The sequence below is a fragment of the Pongo abelii genome, chromosome 5, assembly GCF_028885655.2.
Source record: "Pongo abelii isolate AG06213 chromosome 5, NHGRI_mPonAbe1-v2.0_pri, whole genome shotgun sequence".
NCBI classification, from domain to species: Eukaryota; Metazoa; Chordata; class Mammalia; order Primates; family Hominidae; genus Pongo; species Pongo abelii.
Genome location: NC_071990.2, coordinates 31,686,671 through 31,704,627, shown reverse-complemented (window position 1 = coordinate 31,704,627; position 17,957 = coordinate 31,686,671). Strand labels below are relative to the sequence as shown.

The 17,957-nt window shown below is 44.6% G+C and overlaps 1 long non-coding RNA gene across 2 annotated transcripts; it reads left to right on the top strand.

Annotated features, from left to right (window-relative positions):
• The first annotated feature begins 15 nt into the window (after nucleotides 1–15).
• Nucleotides 16–17,475, top strand: LOC103890862 (uncharacterized). 2 transcript variants are annotated; one of them, XR_010140619.1, is made up of 4 exons: nucleotides 16–846; nucleotides 4,576–4,708; nucleotides 5,229–5,935; nucleotides 16,027–17,475. It is a non-coding gene; the product is annotated as an uncharacterized LOC103890862 (long non-coding RNA). The 2 variants fall into 2 exon arrangements; XR_010140618.1 differs by having other exon boundaries at nucleotides 24–846; nucleotides 5,002–5,935.
• Nucleotides 17,476–17,957: the final 482 nt, after the last annotated feature.

The following is a 17,957-nucleotide window of genomic DNA, read 5'->3' as shown; positions in this document are numbered from 1 at the left end:
AAGCCTCCCAGGTCTTCTGTTCAAAGCCCTCCCCCTCCACCTCACCTCCAGCCCTCTCTGCTCTGCCCCATCATCTATGTTTTCTCCCTCAGCACTTGCCTTAGATCCCTGGACTCACGAGCACAGAGGCGACTTCTTCCTCGCAGACTTAAGGCGCCACTGCAGGGTCCAGAAAAGAAAGAGAAACGGCCCAGCGCGGTCGCTCACAAAATTCAGGGCGGGGCTGCGCTCGGCGCCCGAAAGCTTTTTGTTTTCTGTTTTTTTTTGAAACGGAGTTTCGCTCTTGTTGCCCAGGCTGGAGTGCAGTGGCGCGATCTCGGCTCACAGCAACCTCCGCCTCCCGGGTTCGAGTGAGTCTCCTGCCTCAGCCTCCGGACTAGCTGGGATTACAGGCATGAGCCACCATGCCCGGCTAATTTTGTATTTTTAGTAGAGGCGGGGTTTCTCCATGTTGGTCAGGCTGGTCTGGAAATCCCGACCTTAGGTGATCCGCCCGCCTCGGCCTCCCAAAGTGCTGGGATTACAGGCTTGAGCCACCGCGCACGGCTTTGCCCGCAAGCGTTTTGAATTTTGTGGCCCGGAATTCACTGCGAGGACTGGGATCACCCGTCACCCTTCCCTGGTCTACGGAAAATGAAACGTGTTTACTGATACAGAAACGGAATAACGGCACTTTGGGCTGGGGAGGGCCGAGCTGCCTTCAGCCTTCTGGTCTCCAGCTGCAGGGCACTCACACCTGCCCGCTGTGAAAATGCAGACCCGCGGGGCAGGAATTCCGAGTCCAGGCTGGAGCGCGATATGGAATCTGACTCGCTTGAAACAGCACCGCGGTGGATTCGGATCTGGGTGAGTAGGGAACTGCGCCTCAGCCCCTCGCACGGGCCGCCCACAGATTCCAGGGTCCGAAAACGCTTCACCCCTGGAAAGCAGCGCCCGCCTCTGGGCGGTTCTGATGGAAACGGGCTCCACCGCCCGCAGGAAAACCCACAACTAAGGGGCCAGGAAAAAGCCTCTCAGGGTCCCGCCGCTTCAGTGAGGATCCTAATTTACACCCCGAGTGTGGCCCCGTCAAAGACGGGAGTGACCTTCACTGAAATGATACAAGACCGGCGGAGCCCAGGGCGCTGGGGCGCATAGAATGCTGTGACAGCGCCGCCTCGCGTCCCTTCTCTGACCTGCCCCAGGCGGACGCGGTGACGTGTGTTGTCCTGGAGGCTGGAATACACCGGGGATCAAGCGCAGAGTGGTGAAAGGAGGGAAGGATAGGGGGACGTGTTAAGAAAGGAGGGAAGAGATAGGAAGAAAAGGGGAGAGAAAAAGTAAAGGAGAGATAAAATTTAAAAGACGTAGTTTTATTATTTATTTTTGCCCTTTAGTTTTACTTATGAACATTTTTACTATAGCTTTCTCTCTTTCTGAATCTGTAAATATACTGCTATTATTGTTATTTCAGAGTCTGTGAGGGTAAGTTGCAGACAGCATGACCCTCTACCTCCAGATGAGTCAGGGTGTGTCTCCTGGACAGAAGAACAAGGTTTTTGTTTTGTTTTGTTTCACATAAGCAAAGTACAAATCTCAAAGAGGATAATATTTTTAAATCATCATATTGGGACATATTTTGCATGCAATGAACTGCATCTATTTAAAGTGTTCAACTTGTTGAATTTTAGCTGTTGTACACACGCACATCTCCACTACCACAGTGAAGATAAAGAACATTTCAATTGTCTCCCAAAGAAGAGTTACATTATAAAATTCTATACAATCATTAAAAAGAGTAAGATCGCTTTTAAGTATTGCTATGAAAAGAAGTGCCCAGCATATTTCTAACCTTGTTTAAAAGGTTAAGGAGGCTGGGTCCAGTGGCTCATGCCTGTAATCCCAGCACTTTGGAAGGCCAAGGCGGGCAGATCACCTGAGGTCAGGAGTTCGAGATCAGCCTGGTCAACATGGTTGAAACCCTGTCTCCACTGAAAATACAAAAATTAGCCAGGCGTGGTGGCCGGCGCCTGTAGTCCCAGCTACTTGCGAGGCTGAGGCAGGAGGATTGCTTGAACCCGGGAGGCGGAGGTTGCAGTGAGCTGAGATCGTGCCACTGCACTCCAGCCTGGGTGAAAATGGTGCTAATATTACTTACATAATATTAATATATATTTTAAGTAGGGGAAAACCTGGAAGGTTCCTCACCAAAGTTTTGACAGTGACTCCGGAGACTGGGATAACTTTGTGACTTTCATTTTCTCTGAAATGTTGGAATTTTATCTTTTAGTATAAACTTGGATTTGGGTGAGTTGCAGTGGTTCATGCCTATAATCTCAGCTCTTTGGGAATCGGAGGCAGGAGGATCGCTTGAGCCGGGGAGTTCCAGGCTGCAGTGAGCTATGATTGTGCCATTGCAATCCAGCCTGGGTGACAGGAGGAGACCCTGTCCTCAAAACAGAAAAATAAATAAAATTTTAAAATAATAAAAATTGTGAACTTGGATTTATGCGGAGGTTAAGGAAGAGAATATTTCAATTTGAAAATACGAAGCTAAGCCCCACACCGAAATGGTTACAGAGTTTTAAAAACCAAAATATTCTTTAAAACCCAGCACCAGAAACTCTTTCAAGAGGATCCTTCATATTTTCATGTCATTGAATCTTTCTTAAAGTGCCTTTGAAAGAGATGTCTTCAGTGGAATAGAGAGATATGTAACAGTATTTACAAAAGGGGTTGACTGTAATAAAAAGGAAAACGCAAATGAGTGGGGACACAGGGGACCCTGTTCCATTTATTCTCAAAGCACGTTTGAAAACTGCGTTGCCATAGCGTCCTTGGGTGGAGACAAAGTCGAGGCAGATCTTGTTCCTGGAGTATTGATTTGATTTTGGAAACGGTCCAAGGCTTTCAGAAATCCGGCTGACTTAAAGCTAAAGTCTCAAGAATATTCGTTCTAGCAGTGAGCCTGTGAGAAGAATCTAGCCCGTCTGGGCGATGCTCTCTCTGCTTCCACCTAGTGGCAGTGGTTGGAAGGACAGGGCACAGTGATACTGCATGGGTGGGTCTGAAGCCAAGGTGAAATCGCCTTTGCAAAATTATAACTAAGGAAATGATGACAGCGAAAGACATCAAACCTAACTCACCCCATCTTGCTTCTAACCGCTAACCTGCCCTTGTTCATTTCTGGGCATAGGCCGAACTAGCCTTGGGAAGGAATTCATAGTTTAAAGGGAAATTGTTCTTGTAAAACGAATGAAAGGCCACCAGCCATTAAGTTAGGATGAGAGGGGCTGGAATTCTGAATATTACCAGCCATTATTCCGGAGGTCATAAGATTTGCAACTTCCCCAGTTACTCTTGAAGGTAACATCACTACTGTGAACCTCAGAGCGGCCTTTTGAGATGTCTTTTCAGGTTTTTGCATTTCTTTTTTCTTTTTCTTTCTTTCTTTTTTTTTTTTGAGACGGAGTCTCGCTCTGTCGCCCAGGCTGGAGTGCAGTGGCGCGATCTCGGCTCACTGCAAGCTCCGCCTCCCGGGTTCACGCCATTCTCCTTCCTCAGCCTCCCGAGTAGCTGGGACTACAGGCTCCCGCCACCATGCCCGGCTAATTTTTTGTATTTTTAGTAGAGACAGGGTTTCACCGTGTTAGCAAGGATGGTCTCGATCTCCTTACCTCGTGATCCACCCTCCTCGGCCTCCCAAAGTGCTGGGATTACAGGGGTAAGCCACCACGCTTGGCCAGGTTTTTGCGTTTCTAACAACTGGAGGGCCCCATCTGGACCTGCCAACCAGTCCTGTGGCCCCCACTCAGGAACTGACTCAGCCTAAGAGAACAGCCTCCACTCACTACGATTTCATACCGGAGCCAACCAATCAGCACTCCCGATTCACTGGCCCCGCTATCCACCAAATTATCCTTAAAAACTGATCAGAGTTTTCGGGGAGACTGATTTGAGTAATAAAACTCTGGTCTCCTGCACGGCCGGCTCTGCATGAATTACTCTTTCTCTATTGTAATTCCCCTGCCTTGATAAATCGGCTTTGTCTAGGCAGTCAGCAAGGTGAACCCACTGGGCGGTTACAAAGGGAGTCCAGGCCAGTGTGCAGGATGTGCTTTGCTGTAGTGGGGTCCGGGTAGCGGAGGAAAGGCAAGGACACTCAGGGAATAAATGGCAGAGGAAGAAGGAGCACAAGGGAGGACCCAAACCCTCCAGACCTCTCCTTCCTTCTCTCCCTGTTAGGGTTGGAGGGAACCAGCATGGTCCCAGGAAGGGTGGCCGGTGGGGTGCAGAAAACGCCTTGGTTGCAAAGGGGTGTCACGTGCCCCACACAAGGGTCCTGGCTGTCAGCTGCTACTGATGAGTTCAAACTAGGCGGAGACTCACACGTGTCCTTTGCAAAGTAGACTCCTTATCTCCCACTCCGGCTGGTTCCCCAAATCCATCCTGATGAAGCAGAAAAACCAAGAGCCAAATTCTGCGTGTGACCTTTCCGACAGCTGGAAGGTCCTCCCTCTCCCATTCCTCACATGCTCCCTTCTTGCCCTGCCCCCTCCACTTTGTCTCCACTTCCTCATCCTTTTCCCTCTCCAGACCCCGCTCCTGAGTATCTCCCGCCTTCTTCAGAGGACTTCTCCTCATGAAGTACAGACTCCTCCACCTCCAGGAAAAAGAGACAAAGACCACTGAGAGGGACCTGAGAAACGCCTGTGACCCCACCCCTGAGGTCAGCCTCTCCCTCAGCCCTGGCTCTGGCTGTGTGTGTATATGTATTTTGTTTTGTTTTGTTTTGTTTGTTTGTTTTTGAGACAGGGTCTCACTCTGATGGTCAAGCTAGAGCAGTGGCCCGATCACAGCTCATTGCAGGCTCCAACTCCTGGATTCAGGCAATCCTCCCGCCTCAGCTTCTCGAGTAGCTGGGACTACAGACTGGAGCCACCACACCCAGTGTGTGTGTGTGTGTGTGTGTGTGTGTGTGTGTGTGTATGTGTGTATTTTTTCTTTTCTTTTTTTTTGTAGAGACTGGGTCTTGCTTTGTTACCTATGCTGGTCTTGAACTTCTGGCTTCAAGCAATTCTCATGCCTCAGCCTCCCAACGTGCTGAGATTACAGGCATAAACCACAACGCTTGGCCCCTGTGTGTGTACATACGAAGTCAAAGTGCTAAACCTGGCGCCTAGGAAACATCCCCATCTTGGCATTGCTTGCAAGGGTTGGTATTTTGTGCACCTGTGCTTTTATTTCAGGAGCTGGGACAATTATATTCATCAGAACAGCACAGTGTCAAGGCCCTCACCCCCAGAAAGCTTAAGGGACACTGTTTTATGGAGGAGAGTGAGATTGGAGGAGCCCCTGACTCCAAGTCTCCTGATCCTTCCTACACAAAGCAATGCTGAAAAAAAGTGCAGGACACTCCATTTCCTCCTGGGACAAGACAGGGAAGCCAGAGCCGCCGTGGATGTCAAATTCCAGCAAGGAAACACCAGTATAGCAAAATCTCCATGTCACATTTTAAAGCTCACACAATGGCTCAAAGAGAACCAACATCAAAAAACCGAATTCCTAGCTCAGGTGAGATCACCAAAGTTGCCTGTGAAGTTTTGTGGAAATTGCAGGTAGAAAGGACATCTTTATTTAGAGCTGCAGTCCAATTGCTCCTGCATCTTGGGGCCCCTTGAAAGGACCCTCTCCCTTCAACAGTGCATAGTGAGGCCATTTCTGGGGAGAAACGTAGACTGTCCTTGGACTCCTGAGGTTTTTACACTTACTTGCTGACTCTGTGGACTTTGACTTCATCATTAAACATCTTATAATGATGTTATTTGCTTTGACTGTAAGTGCAGAATAGGACGCTGTTCCTGAAGCAGGAAACAAGGGACTGGTGACCTGAACTGCCACCCCCTTCATGGTGCTCAGATGCAATGAAATCGTGAGGCAACAAATCTATGGCCAGGTAAAGGGTCAACTCCATTTCAGCAAATGTTTCAGATGTTCCTTCTTGCCTAGTAATGTTCTAGCTTTACCCCAACCTTAATATTTTAAAATGTATATTTTCCTTGGTGTTGATTTTAAAATAATTCATATGTATTTATTACACTGGGTTTGTTGCAGCAAGCCACCTTGAATGTTGCTGTAGAATTAAAGTAAGCAAATAAATGTGTGGTTCTCCATGGAGTTACTAACTCTTAAAAAAAAAAGTCCAAATGTCCATTCCTAACTCAGCTTCAAGGAAAGTCTCCTCTAGACTCCACAGGGTAGAAATTCCTGTTGATGGCACCTTCAGAAGGTAAGAAAGGAACTCTTCCTCCACAATGCCTAATGCATCTTTGGGTTTTAGGCATTGGCCAACTGATAAAGGCAACACTGAGAGTACGATCAATGTATAGACGACCGATTGTCATATAATATGCATCTCACCACACCTGAGAGAGTGGGATAGAGTCTCTCATTTTCATAGTTTGGGCATCTGAGTCCCTGAGAGCCTGAATGCCTGACATGGATTCTCCAAGAATGTTGGCCTTGAGACTCTAAATGGCCCTGGGTCTCCTGTGAAGCCCCCTGTGCATGCACCACACCCACAGAGGCTCCACAACAGCGGGAAGAGCACCCAGGGTCAGAGCCCAGGCGAGTTCAGACTCAGGGACCATCCATATCCAGGGCATGCAGAGGAGGGGCCGAGGTGAGAGCCCAACTCCTGCCTAGGCTGTGGTGACAGGTGGGCTGCACGTGGGTCCCAGTGCTCCTGGAGCTATCATTCTTTATCTCCTGAAGACCCCGGACCTGCACATACAAAAACTCTGCATTTCTGGTGGAGTGGTCTTCTCTTTTGAGATGTAAACACTACTTCTTGAATCTTAAAGCCAGCCATTGCCACTCCTAAGGGACAAGCCTCTAACTCCACTGAAATTAGCCTCAGAATTTCAGCTGAGCATCTGAGCCACAGGCAGGAAGTCTGTGGGGTTTGTACCTGGCTGATCTGGAAGGTGGTCCTGAAAGGTAGTGTGTGACTAGGTGGGCTTTGAGGGGCATGGATGTCCCTGATGAGAGGAGAACAAGACAGATGGGAAGGTTCCAAAAGTGAACTTTAGTGGGCTCTGTGCCCAGCACTAGGATTTGGAAAATGTCTTCCCAGCCACTTTTGGCCTGTGGGTTTTCATTCTGCTTTCCTGTCTGCCAAGCCATTGAAGGCAATCCCTTCATTTGGTAAACATTTATCAAATACCTACTGTGTGTGGGGCATTGTTTTAAGACGAGCTGGGACTGAGGTAAGAGGAAATAAACCTCCTTGCTCTCAAGGTGTGCCCAGTCTTGCTCAGGCAGAGATCAGTAAGGAAATTATAACACAAATTGAGAGAGGAAAAAGGAAGAAACTGGTCAGGTGGGCAGTTATGGTGGGTCCTCAGTTGAATTATTTCAAACAAAAGAACAGCCTGCAGGCACAGAGAAGAGCACTTGCACAGGGGGCCTTGCCTAAGACATGCCCACAGCTGCACAAATAAGAAAGGTTACACAGGAGACTTGCCCAGACATGTCCGCAATGAAAAATTCTGTCCCCTGATACATGCGCAGTAAGGGAAACAAAGCAATATGGAGTAACTCAAGCTAAGGGCCCACATGGGCTCTAGGAGGATGGAGTGGAACTACCGCAAATTCGTGCCTTATGCAAATGAGACACCCAGCTCTCATCAGTTTCTTATAAAAGCCTTTGCATTCAGCTGTAAAAATGGCAATGCTCTTCCAAGCCCCCTCTCCATGGGGGAGAGCTTTCTTCTTTCGCTTATTACATTTTTGCTCCAACCTCACCCTTTGTATCCACGCTCCTTAAATCTCTCGGTGGTGAGACAAAGAACTCCAGGTAACACCTCACAAGGAGAGACTGAGAGACTGTTACCTTGTGGTGCATTGGCAAGACTAACAAACTGGCTAGTGGGACATGCACACTTGCTTGGTAGACATATATGTAGACCTTCAGCTCTAATGAAGGAATACAAAAAATCTCTAAAAAGAAAAGAATATTATTTGAGCTTTGTTTTGTGGTGTAAGTGGGAGCTCCACAGGCACGCAGGATGGGAGAGCTTTGCTCAGAATCCAGGAAGTGAACATCTTTCCCTGGGTCAGGCCAAGAATGAGACTAAGCTGATTGAGGAGCCTGGTGCTTCCTGGCAGAAAGGGTGTCTGACACCTGACTATCCAGAAGTCACAGCTACTCAATATTGAGACTTGAAACAGAGAGAGAAAGGGGGAGAGAGAGGGAGAGAGAGAGAGAGAGGGAAAGAGAGAGAGAGAGAGAGAGATCTGATTTGAAAAGCAGAATTCTGGTGGGGGCTTGTTAAATGCAGAGTTTCTGATACAGTAGCTCCAGGTTGGGCCCTGATGATTGCACTTCTAAGTTCCCAGGTGATGCCAATGCTGCTTCCCCCAGGACTACACTTTGAGAACCACCACCCTAAGGCAATCCATGTTGATTTCTAACATCAGAAGAGGGCTGGGAGTGGGCTGGGAGGCAGAAGTGTAGGATCAATGAGACCACAACTGACCCATCCTGGACAGCTCCCCATCCCAAGCTTGCAGACTTTGATTTCCTTGGAGTCCCAGGAATGGCAGACACCCAGGAAGGGACCAACTGTGGGGTCACAGGGTGATCCAGAGGCTCGCCTTCATACAGCACCTGGGGCTCCCGCCACTCCACAACTGGCCCCCACACCCTCAGTCTTCCCACCCCTCACAACACTGACCTCCAGACCTTCCTCGACTGCTCTCAGCAGGTTGGGCCTGGGATGTGACCCTATGAGCTCTGAGTGTACCTTCTGATTCAAAGATAGGGTGACCTCGTATGACAAGTACTCAGATGGGCCATTAATAGGACCTTGAACATTTGGCACAATGGCTTCAGTCATGTGTCCTTGAGAATTCCAGTGTTTTCTAGATATCGCATCCATGAGCCCACACAAACACTAGAGGACGTCTGAGCATACTGAAGCCATAATTGTTGCACTGGATCCCCTAGAATCCCTTTCCCACTTAGACCAAGATTTGAACAAAATTTCCTTCACCAAACAAATTGCATTTAATTAATCATGCTGTTATTTTACCTGGTAATGAAAAAAGACAGATGTAAAGAAAGATAATGCAATTAAAAAGAAACAACGTACTGAATTAAAATGGTAGTAAACCTCCTTGTTAAAGGAATAATATAATATTTAGAAAATTTTTAAAATTTATTTTAATAAAGGTAAAAAAATTCTATTCGTTTTTAAAAGGTTTTTCATTTTGATTTTTTTTGGGGTTTGTTTGGTCTCCCTAGGAATTATCTTTTATTTCTTGATATAGTTCAAAATTCAAAATTCAAAATGTTCAAAAGGTAAAATGTCTCTCTCTTACCCTGTCTCATCCCCAACAGGCAACCAGGGAGATCTTCTTGCTTATTCTTCCACATATATTTTATGCGTATGCAAGCAAATATAAATGTGTATATATATATCTCTTTGTCCCTTTTCACACAAATTTTAGCAGACTCTATATGTTATTCTACACCTTACTTTATTTCTTCTTCTTTTTTTAATTATTATTATTATACTTTAAGTTTTAGGGTACATGTGCACAATGTGCAGGTTAGTTACATATGTATACATGTGCCATGCTGGTGTGCTGCACCCATTAACTCATCATTTAGCATTAGGTATATCTCCTAATGCTATCCCCCCCCCCCCCCACCCCACAACAGTCCCCAGAGTGTGATGTTCCCCTTCCTGTGTCCATGTGTTCTCATTGTTCAATTCCCATCTATGAGTGAGAACATGCAGTGTTTGGTTTTTTGTCCTTGCGATAGTTTACTGAGAATGATGATTTCCAATTTCATCCATGTCCCTACAAAGGACATGAACTCATCATTTTTTATGGCTGCATAGTATTCCATGGTATATATGCCATATTTTCTTAATCCAGTCTATCATTGTTGGACATTTGGGTTGGTTCCAAGTCTTTGCTATTGTGAATAGTGCCTCAATAAACATACATGTGCATGTATCTTTATAGTAGCATGATTTATAGTCCTTTGGGTATATAACCAGTAATGGGATGGCTGGGTCAAATGGTATTTCTAGTTCTAGATCCTTGAGGAGTTGCCACACTGACTTCCACAATGGTTGAAGTAGTTTACAGTCCCACCAACAGTGTAAAAGTGTTCCTCTTTCTCCACATCCTCTCCAGCACCTGTTGTTTCCTGACTTTTTAATGATTGCCATTCTAACTGGTGTGAGATGGTATCTCATTGTGGTTTTGATTTGCATTTCTCTGATGGCCAGTGATGATGAGCGTTTTTTCATGTGTCTTTTGGCTGCATAAATGTCTTCTTTTGAGAAGTGTCTACTCATATCCTTTGCCCACTTTTGATGGGGTTGTTTGTTTTTTTCTTGTAAATTTGTTGGAGTTCATTGTAGATTCTGGATATTAGCCCTTTGTCAGATGAGTAGGTTGCGAAAATTTTCTCCCATTTTGTAGGTTGCCTGTTCACTCTGATGGTAGTTTCTTTTGCTGTGCAGAAGCTCTTTAGTTTAATTAGATCCCATTTGTCAATTTTGGCTTTTGTTGCCATTGCTTTTGGTGTTTTAGACATGAAGTCCTTGCCCATGCCTATGTCCTGAATGGTATTGCCTAGGTTTTCTTCTAGGGTTTTTATGGTTTTAGGTCTAACGTTTAAGTCTTCAATTCATCTTGAATTAATTTTTGTATAAGGTGTAAGGAAGGGATCCAGTTTCAGCTTTCTGCATATGGCTAGCCATTTTTCCCAGCACTGTTTATTAAATAGGGAATCCTTTCCCCATTGCTTGTTTTTCTCAGGTTTGTCAAAGATCAGATAGTTGTAGATATGTGGCATTATTTCTGAGGGCTCTGTTCTGTTCCATTGATCTATATCTCTGTTTTGGTACCAGTACCATGCTGTTTTGGTTACTGTAGCCTTGTAGTATAGTTTGAAGTCAGGTAGCGTGATGCCTCCAGCTTTGCTCTTTTGGCTTAGGATTGACTTGGCAATGAGAGCTCTTTTTTGGTTCTATATGAACTTTAAAGTAGTTTTTTCCAATTCTGTGAAGAAAGTCATTGGTAGCTTGATGGGGATGGCATTGAATCTATAAATTACCTTGGGCAGTATGGCCATTTTCACGATATTGATTCTTCCTACCCATGAGCATTGAATGTTCTTCCATTTGTTTGTATCCTCTTTTATTTCATTGAGCAGTGGTTTGTAGTTCTCCTTGAAGAGGTCCTTCACGTCCCTTGTAAGTTGGATGCCTAAGTATTTTATTCTCTTTGAAGCAATTGTGAATGGGAGTTCACTCATGATTTGGCTCTCTGTTTGTCTGTTATTGGTGTATAAGAATGCTTGTGATTTTTGTACATTGATTTTGTATCCTGAGACTTTGCTGAAGTTGTTTATCAGCTTAAGGAGATTTTGGGCTGAGACGATGGGGTTTTCTAGATATACAATCATGTCATCTGCAAACAGGGACAATTTGACTTCCTCTTTTCCTAATCGAATACTCTTTATTTCCTTCTCCTGCCTAACTGCCCTGGCCAGAAATTCCAACACTATTTTGAATAGGAGCGGTGAGAGAGGGCATCCCTGTCTTGTGCCAGTTTTCAAAGGGAATGCTTCCAGTTTTTGCCCATTCAGTATGATATTGGCTGTGGGTTTGTCATAGATAGCTCTTATTATTTGGAGATACGTCCCATCAATACCTAATTTATTGAGAGTTTTTAGCATGAAGAGTTGTTGAATTTTGTCAAAGGCCTTTTCTGCATCTATTGAGATAATCATGTGGTTTTTGTCTTTGGTTCTGTTTATATGCTGGATTACATTTATTGATTTGCATATATTGAAGCAGTCTTGCATCCCAGGGATGAAGCCCACTTGATCATGGTGGATAAGCTTTTTGATGTGCTGCTGGATTCGGTTTGCCAGTATTTTATTGAGGATTTTTGCATCAATGTTCATCAAGGATATTGGTCTAAAATTCTCTTTTTTGGTTGTGTCTCTGCCCAGCTTTGGTATCAGGATGATGCTGGCCTCATAAAATGAGTTAGGGAGGGTTCCCTCTTTTTCTATTGATTGGAATAGTTTCAGAAGGAATGGTACCAGTTCCTCCTTGTACTTCTTCTTAACAATGTATCATGGAGACCATCCCATGAGGGAATATCAAGAGTTTCCTATGTCTTTTTTCTTTTGTGTTAAATGTTTGTAGACTCCACCGTGTAGATAAGCAGTGCTTGTTTTGGTTTTCTTAGGAAGGTAGGGAGGCCTCCTTATGTTACCCAGAGTGGAGTAGAGTGGCTATTCACAGGTGAATGCTACTGTGCCCAGCTTGCAATGCTTTTTTAACTAGTCCCCTAGTGACAGACATTTGGATTATTTTTTCTTTTATCTTTCATTTTCTTTCTTCTTTCCTTTTTGATTTTACAAGCAGGGTTGCAACATATAATTCTGAATACAGTCATTTTTCAGGAATGCAGGTGTATTTTTGGACACATTTCTAGAAGTGGGACTGCTGGGTGTATGCCTTTTTAATTTAGACAGAAATTGCCATACTGCCTTTCCTGAAAACATTTCCAGTATGCAGGCCCATCTGCAATATATCAGAGTACCTGTTTTGGTACCATTAGTTTTTTGATTATAGAAATATGTAGAGATATATATTTGGGAGCCATCTGTGTCTAGATGATATTTAAAATCCTGGGAGTGGAGGACACTAGAGTGATTGGGAGGCAGTAAAGCCCCACAGTGCTCCAGCATCTACAGCAAAAGGAGCCAATGAAGGGGGACTGAGGAGGAGCAGCTAGTTGGGGAGGGAGATAACTTGACCTGTAAAATGTCAAAGAAGATTTTAAAGGGCGGGAGTTGATACAACCTCTTCAGAGAACAATTTGACATCCTATAACATCACATGGTTAAAGCACAGTAATCCCATTCCTACATCCATATCTTGGAGAACTCACACAGGGGACCAGAGACAGATGACCCAGGATGTTCATTGTGGCAGTGTCTGTAACAGAAACAAGCTAAAGGTCTGCAGACAGGAGAAGAGATAAATTGTGAGATATTCCTCTCATAAATACTATCCAGCACTGAAAACAAATGAACTGTTTCTATGGGTGTGAGTTCACCTCATAGACCATATTAAATGATAAAGCAAGCCACAGAATGATACATTCAACAAAAAACAATTTATACAAAATCTAAAATCATGTCAAACAAAGGGATTTAAAAAACTTTGTAGGCCGGGCTTGGTGGCTCACGCCTGTAATCCCAGCACTGTGGGAGGCCGAGGCGGGCGGATCATGAGGTCAGGAGACCGAGACCACCCTGTCTAACAGAGTGAAACCCCGTCTCTACTAAAAATACAAAAAAATTAGCCGGGCGTGGTGGTGGGCGCCTGTAGTCCCAGCTACCCGGGAGGCTGAGGCAGGAGAATGGCGTGAACCCGGGAGGCGGAGCTTGCAGTGAGCCGAGATCGTGCCACTGCACTCCAGCCCGGGCAACAGAGAGAGACTCTGTCTCAAAACAAACAAACAAACAAAAAAAACACTTTGTAACAATATAAAGGCATTCACCAAATTCAAGACATCTGCCACTCCCCACTGGCAGTCCAGTACTCAGTACAGTATCAACTGAAACACATACATAACAGAACTGTGGAGAATCAGGGCTATCGGCATATATTTCTATTATTTTCTATGTATACTACATATAGCCAATAATATTAAAATGTTACAAATTGACAAACCTGGGTAGGGGCTTCACAAAGATTTCTTTTAATTCTCTATTCTTCCAGCTAGAACTACCTCATAATAACTAGCAGCAACATGGATGGAACTGGAGGTCAGTATGTTAAGTGAAATAGACCAGGCAAAGAAAGACAAATATCACATGTTCTCACTGACATGTGAGAACTGAAAAAAAGTTGATATTATGGAGGTGGAGAGTAGAATAATAGTTACCAGAGGCTGGGAAGGGTGTGTGGGGGACCTGGGAGATAAAACGAGGTAGCTTAATGGGTACAAAGATATACTTAAATAGAAGGAATACATTTTAATATTTGATAGCACAGCAGGCTGGCTATAGTTAACAACAATATATTGTATATTTCACAATAGCTAGAAGAGTGGATTTGAAATTCACCCAACAGAAAGAAATGATACATGCTTGAGGTGATGAATATCCTAAATATCCTGACTCGATCATTTCACATTCTACACATGTATGAAAATATTATGTGTACCCCAAAATATGTACAAATATTATGTGCCAGTAATTTTTATTAAAAAACCAACAAGCTCAGTACAATAACAGGTATTTTAAAATGATACAAAAATTATTTGTGTGATAATTTGGCAAACATTTCCTGTTTATTAACATCAATTTTTTCTCCTATAAGGAGAATAATACCTACATAGCATCAGAAGTGGTTGCTTTCCTGAGAGAGAATCCTTTTCCCAGTTAAAAATACAGAATCAGAATCACTACAGTAAATAGGACTTTGGAGAACTACATAGCACTGGGTCTTGCTGCCGTGGGGTGACCAGGCTCAGGGAGGGCTCACCTTTCAGGGAAAACTAAACTTTGGCTCCCTTGTTTTGGTGGTGTTTTGTTTTTTTTTTTTTTGAGATGGAGTCTTGGTCTGTCGTCCAGGCTGGAGTGCAGTGGCGCAATCTTGGCTCACTGCAAGCTCCGCCTTCTGGGTTCACGTCATTCTCCTGCCTCAGCCTCCTGAGCAGCTGGGACTACAGGTGCCCACCACCATGCCCGGCTAATTTTTCCTTTTGTATTTTTAGTAGAGACAGGGTTTCACCATGTTAGCCAGGGTAGTCTCGATCTCCTGACCTTGTGATCCACCCGCCTCGGCCTCCCAAAGTGCTGGGATTACAGGTGTGAGCCACTGTGCCCGGCCTTTGGTGGTGTTCTTATTGCAAGACCAACATTTCAAAATATCAACAGAGTCCAGCCAAAGGGTTGTATTCTCTTTTATTTCTTACAATATGCACCGCCAAGGATGGCGCAGACTCTTATGGGCCAAACTGTGTCCCTCTACACATATTTTGAGGCCAATGTTGACAAGATAGAGGGAGAAGATGGCCATCTGTAAGCCAAAAGAGAGGCCTCAGGAGCAATCAGCCCGCAATACATTCCGTCGTGGACCTGTAGCCTCCAGAACTGGGAGATAATACGTTTCTACTGTTTAACTTATCCAGTCTGTGCCACTTTATTACGGAAGTCTTAGCAAATTAAAACAGAGATATCACATTTTCCACCCTGCCCTACATATGAAAATGAGATTTTTCAAGAGTATGAATTATGTAGGATTCCAAAGCATAGAACGGATAGATTGAAAATTGACAACGGCAGGTGATGTAGAGTTTGGGCAGATGTAGGCTGGTTTCCAAGCCTCCGTGGTTCCATGGTCACCACACGAAGGTGGAAATGTTCTCATTCCTTTTCATTTTCACTCGGAGCAAAACATGTTGGTCCACACTGGTACATGATCAGAAGATATATTTAACTGGTTTGAGATATTGAGGGAGAAAGTCTTGCTGTACTTCTATAGAAAGATGAATGATAATTATCATCACTAAAGGGGCTTTTAGGCAGGGCGTTGCTGGCATTATGTTTTCCTCCTACTTTTAAGGTGCATGTTCCTAAAAAGCCCTGTCTAGGAGTAAAGACCATCACTTAAATTTTTCTCTGCCTGTCAACCCATTGGTCCTCCCTTCATTTCAGTAAGATTACTGGAATGTCTGTTTTTATCCAGGATTCACAGATGAGTTTAAAAGTCCCTAGTGGTAGAGAGCTTCTCCTGAGGTCACACAGCAACCGAGTGTGGTGGAGCAATGACAAGCACATGGCAACCTTGGTCCATACTCCAGTTCTCTAGGTGCCATGAGAATTGCAGCATTTGGTTCATTTTCCTTTTTTTTTTTTTTCTGAATGAGTGAAGGAAAATGCATGTTGAGAACAAAGTGCCAGAGACCTAAGTCCATTCCTTAAACCTACAGGGTTGGGGCCTGGAGAGAGAGAGGCTGCCACTGATTCTCTGAATTCCAGCTTCTGTTGTCAGTCACGCAGCTGAAAGCAGGAAGAAGCTTTCTCTTCTGCACTTGGAACAACAGGATGAAGATGACAGAGAGTCCCACATCTACCACGGAAAAGACCATGGTCCCTCCCACTCCCTGAATCATGCCAAGTTTTCTAATGACATGTGTTTTCCTGCAACATGTAACTAACTATATGTCCTCCCTTCAAGCACCAGTTATCACAGTACAAACACAGCAACAGCATAAAGGAATGATTACTGAGCCTGAAGCTCTGATGGATGCTCTGAGTTGAGACTTTATTTTATACTTAGTTACCGGTGAGTCATTGAAGAGTTTTGCCTGACTCCACCATGACCCAATTTGATCAAGATCTATATGGTATGGGTCCTCTCTAGTTCCTCATCAGAAATTACAATGATTCCAGCTCCTGGGGTGCCTGATGGCAACGAGCGGCAGCTGCTCTTGGGGCAACAATTTGGGGGTGACCAAGGCCTCACAGACTTCATTACTGCTGGGCTACATGGCCCAAGGCTCCTGGGCACAATGGATCGGTGGTCTTGGATTCGCCTTGGACATTTAATGACATTTGTTCTTGGGCTTTCACAAGTGGTCTCTGGTTGAGATGAAAGGAAAGGACGCAGAGACACAAAATCTCTGACTGCCCAGGGACCCCCTCACCGTCCTCACTTCTACCCAGAGACTACATGCCCATTCCACTAAATTCCTGAGGACATGGCCAACATGAGTAACAACACAGAGAAGTGCCTTACACAGAGTTCCATGGAAGGCTGGCTAGTGCCCTCTAGACCGTTTACCTACACGTGTTGGGATCTCTCTAGCATGAAATGCTCCAGAGGCAGTCATACCATAAGCTTGGATCCTCCAGCCATTGAGTGTGAGGGTCTTAGCCCTGGCTAAATGAGCACTGAATTCTAGAGAGACCAAGGGACTGTCTAAGTTCTGAATCCTGAGTCCTGAATCCTGGAAGCTGGCTTCTGGCCAGGGAGCAGGTGTTACTGCCTCTGATCCACAAAAGCAGCCCCACAGCTCAAGTTGCTCTTCTGGATTTCTGCCCTCTCCTGGTTCCTGGCCAGGCAAATCTTCACTGCTTTGTTAGCCCATCCATTTGCTCAACCAGATTTTTCAAATATTTATGTTTTCCTCCTTTTCCCATTGTACTCAGTGGAAGGAATGGTCTAAATTACCTAATCAGCAATTCCTGGAAACCAAGCCACCGTGTACATACAATCTTATACGTTAATGTCACATACAAGAAAGAAAATGCAGAGGTACCAGTAGTGGCTACCTAAGCAGTGTAATGTAGAGGTAATAAAAACAAATTGTTGGATAGTATCTAGCTATGCCATGAGTAAAATACATATCAATAAATTACAACTTCTAAGAAAATAATCTCTATATGTAATATATGACTATGACTCTGATAGACAAACCTTGGAGTATTGTCTGAAGACACTTCTCATCACCTTCACCTCATGAGCCAGATGGTGTGAAATGAGGAGCAGAGATTTGAAATGTGTGGCAAGCCTCTTTGCAAAGCAGCAGAGTAACTTTCTACATGAGCGAATCAAAGAAATCTCACAAATGGCATTGGATGTGCGGTGTGGGATGTGTGTCCTTATTATAATGGAGTTAATCCTTTAAGTAGGTAATCTTTTTACATGAACTGGATTCTAAATGACTTATTAGCTCTCAATTAGCCAGGAATTGTTCCCTTTACTAAAAAAGAGACCCTGCCATGAACCAGCATTTCCCAGGTGGAGGTCTCTGGCAGACATCAACTTCTAACAGGGTAAATGTCCTGTTTCTTTAGTCAGGGAAAACTGACTTTCACACGTGGTCTCTGGTTGAGGGATCCCATTTTGAGTGGGGCA